Source organism: Aotus nancymaae, unplaced genomic scaffold (assembly GCF_030222135.1).
Source record: "Aotus nancymaae isolate 86718 unplaced genomic scaffold, 86718_ANA_hifiasm-v0.15.2.pri h1tg000106l, whole genome shotgun sequence".
NCBI classification, from domain to species: domain Eukaryota; kingdom Metazoa; phylum Chordata; class Mammalia; order Primates; family Aotidae; genus Aotus; species Aotus nancymaae.
Genome location: NW_026988521.1, coordinates 496,237 through 500,161, shown reverse-complemented (window position 1 = coordinate 500,161; position 3,925 = coordinate 496,237). Strand labels below are relative to the sequence as shown.

Below are 3,925 nucleotides of genomic sequence, written 5' to 3'. Positions count from 1 at the left end.
CATGATCTTCTGCGGGATGATACTATCGCCCATGATATTGTTAATACTTTGTTTTCCTGGACCCATGGTTTTCACCTGCCATCTTTTTCCACCATTCTGGCTGTTGCTGGCTGTGTCCTTCTGGTTGTCATCCTTCTGCTGTTTCTCTTTCGCCTTGTGTTCTCCTCCCTCCAGCGTTTGCAGCTCAAAATATTTGAACTGCATTTAAAAAATCAGGGGGAGATGTGGGGATTACTCCAGCATAGAGACCCCTAAGTGTCTCCGCCATAATGGAGTTTGAGCCCAGACATATTTCTCCCCTCCTGGACGCAGTAGAGCTAAGGGAAAGAAGGAAGTGCAAGAAGTTCAATTTTGCAGACGTTTATTTCTGGTTCACTGATCTAACAGTTTGGCTGGGTGAAGGCTGTGTGGTTTCACTGCGCATTGTATTTCTTGAAGTTTCTGTTCTGGGCTAGTTTTTATGACTCTGTTACCAGGTACTCACTGAAGCTTGTGACTATTCATATGACATTTGAAATTGTTACCTTTAAGATTTATACCTTGGTTTGACCATTGTAAAATGTGATCTTGTTTCTGTGTTTTTGATTATCGGATAAGTAGAAAAGGTTACCTGTTTGTTTTACGACTTCTTGATCAATCTTTATGACAGTTGATTGTATGCTTCTCCTTTTACTGTTTTATCTTGAACCCCAGGCTTGCAATGTTGTAACTTTCCCTTCTCCTTTGTTGTAGTAACCTCACTAAGAGACTTGACATCAGCCACTACAGGCTAAAGGGTATATAATGAGACCCTGTGCACAAAATAAATTGCTGACTTGGGCAGTCCTCATCAGTCCTCCAGACCCCATTCTGTTCTATCTCTCTTTTCTTCCATGCACTCTCTCTTCCAGGTATTGAGACCCTCTTGCTGGTCAAGAGACCCCCGGCAGATGTGCCGATCTCACGGACCACAACACCTTCCCACCCAGGACCTCAGATTTCCCATTGATGCTCTTATCGAAGCCATCCTACCACTTCACACTAAATGACACCTCCTTTGGCAAACAAAAACATTCTTCCAGAAATCCTTTTGCTACATCATTAATTTTTCTTCTCTTTGGGATCACTGACATTATCATAAAACATGTTATTAACTCTCTCATTAAAAATATTTTTCCAAATGCCCGTAGAGTACCATGTACTTTTTGGGTGATGGGTTCACCAGAATTCCAAACCCCAACATTATGCAACATATCCAGGTAACAAAGCTGCACATGTAAACCTTGAATCTAATAAAATAAAATGAGATTAAAAAAAGTTAAAATAATAAAACAGATTCCAATTGGATAAGGATTTAGAGATGAAGAACAAGATGATTTTCGAATGCAAGCATTTGTGGAGACTGAAATTTTTGAAAATAATTTTGTACAATGTTACCATGTGCAGAATAAAACTTTCAAAGTTAGTAGCACCAAGAAAGCTAATTTATATTTTAAAAAATACATTTTCCTTAAAAGAGAATAAAACTTTCAAAGTTAGTAACTAACAATAAAGAAAGCTAATTTATGTCTTAAAAATACATTTTCCTTAAGAAAGACTAGAGCAGAGATAAATGAACTAGAAAATAGAAAAATAATACAAAAATATCACAAAATCAAAAGTTGGTTATTTGAAAAGATTGACATAATTGACAAACCTTTAGCTGGGTGAATTAAGAAAAAAAGAGAGACCACTCAAATTTCTAAAATTAGAAATGAAAGTAGGCACAGCAGCTGTGCATCTGGGGCTCCTGACCTCTCTCTAGGTTTGGAGCGTAGCCCAAGTCTGTCAGCACTGGAGGACCTCAGGAGTCATGTTGAAGCCCCATAGTGAAGCTGGGGTGGTCTTCATTCAGACTCAGCAGCTGCATGCAGCCATGGCTGACACATTCCTGAAGCGCATGTGCTGCCTGGCCACTGAATTGCCACCCATCACAGCCTGGAGCACTAGCATCATCTGTACCATGGGCCCACCTTCCCCATCATTAGAGATGCTGAAGAAGACCAGTAAGTCTGGAATGAATGCGGCTTATCTGAACTCTCATGAAACTCAGAAGTACCATGTGGAGGCCATCAAGAACGTGCACACAGTCATGGAAAGCTGTGCTTCCTACTCCGTCCTCTACCAGCCCATCGCTGTGGCTCTGGACACGGACCTGGGATCCCAGCTGGGCTCCTCAAGGGCAGCGGCACTGCAGAGGTGGAGCTGAAGAAGGGAGCCCCTGTCAAGTTCACACTGGATAACGCCTACATGGAAAAGTGTAACAAGAACATCCTGTGGCTGGACTACAAGAACATCTGCAAAGTGGTGGAGGTGGGCAGCAAGATCTACACATGATGGATGCTGACATTCTGGTGATGGAGGTGGAAAATGGCGGCTCCCTGGGCGGCAAGAAGGGTGTGGACCTTCCCGGGGCTGCTGTGGACCTGCCTGACATGTCGGAGAAGGACATCCAGGACCTGAAGTTAGGGGTCAAGCAAGATGTCAATATGATGTTCACATCATTCATCTGCAAGACATCTGATGTCCATGATGTTAGGAAGTTCCTGGGAGAGAAAGGAAGGAATATCAAGATAATCAACAAAATTGAGAATCATGAAGGGGGTTGGAGGTTTGATGAAATCCTGGAGGCCAGTGATGGGATTACTGAGATGAGATTCCTGCAGAGAAGGTCTTTCTTGCTCAGACAATGATGATTGGGTGGTACAACCAAGCTGGGAAGCCTGTCATCTTGCCACTCTGATGCTGGAGGACATGATCAAGAAGCTCTACTCTGGCTGGGCACGGTGGCCCACGCCTGTAATCCCAGCACTTTGGGAGGCCGAGGCAGGTGGATCACCTGAGGTTGGGAGTTTGAGACCAGCCTGACCAACATGGAGAAGCCCTGTCTCTACTAAAGTTACAAAATTAGCCAGGCATGGTGGCACATGCCTGTAATCCCAGCTACTTGGGAGGCTGAGGCAGGAGAATTGCTTGATCCCGGGAGCCGAGATTGCACCATTGCACTCCAGCCTGGGTAACAAGAGCAAAACTCTGCCGTAAAAAAAAAAAAAAAAGCAGCAGCGGCAGTTCCATCGCACCCGGGCTGAGGGCAGTGGTGTGGCCAGTGCAGTCCTGGAGGGAGCTGACTGCATCATGCTATCTGGAGACAGCCAAAGGGGATGATCCTCTGGATGTGGTGCACATGCACACCTGATTGCCTGTGAGGCAGAGGCCACCATCTGCCACTTGCAATTATTTGAGGAGCTCTGCCATCTGGCACCCATTACCAGTGACCCCACAGAAGCCACTGCTGTGGGTGCCATGGAGGCCTCCTTCAAGTGCTGCAGTGGGGCCGTAATCTTCCTCACCAAGTCTGCGGGTATGCTCACCAGGTAGCCAGATACTGCCCATGCACTCCCATGATTTCTGTGACATGGAATCCCCAGACAGCTCGCCAGGTCCACCTGTACCATGGCATCTTCCCTGTGCTGTGTAAGAATCCAGTCCAGGAGGCCTGGGCTGAGGATGTGGACCTGCAGGTGAACTTGTCCATGAATGTTGGTAAGGCCTGAGGCTTCTTCAAGAAGGAAGATGTGGTCATTGTGCTGACCTGGTGACACCCTGGCTCTGGCTTCACCAACACCATGCATGTTGTTCCTGTGCTGTGATAGACTGTGATAGACCCCAGAGGCCTTCCTCCAGCCCTGTCCACTGCCTTCCCCAACCCCTCCATTAGGCCAGCAATGCTTATAGAGCTCATTCTGCGCTGTAACATGGCACTGGTAGGCTGGGACACCAGGGAAGAAGATTTATGCCTCACTGAAACATAGCTGTTTTTAGAGCCTGCTCTGGTGTGACAGCCCAGAGCTTGGCTGCCCATTATGTGGCCCCACCCAAGCAAGGGAAGAAGGAGGAATGCAGAATG

General features: G+C 46.2%; 1 pseudogene; it reads left to right on the top strand.

Annotated features, from left to right (window-relative positions):
* Positions 1-1,831: 1,831 nt before the first annotated feature.
* Positions 1,832-3,714, top strand: LOC135272100 (pyruvate kinase PKM-like; annotated as a pseudogene).
* Positions 3,715-3,925: the final 211 nt, after the last annotated feature.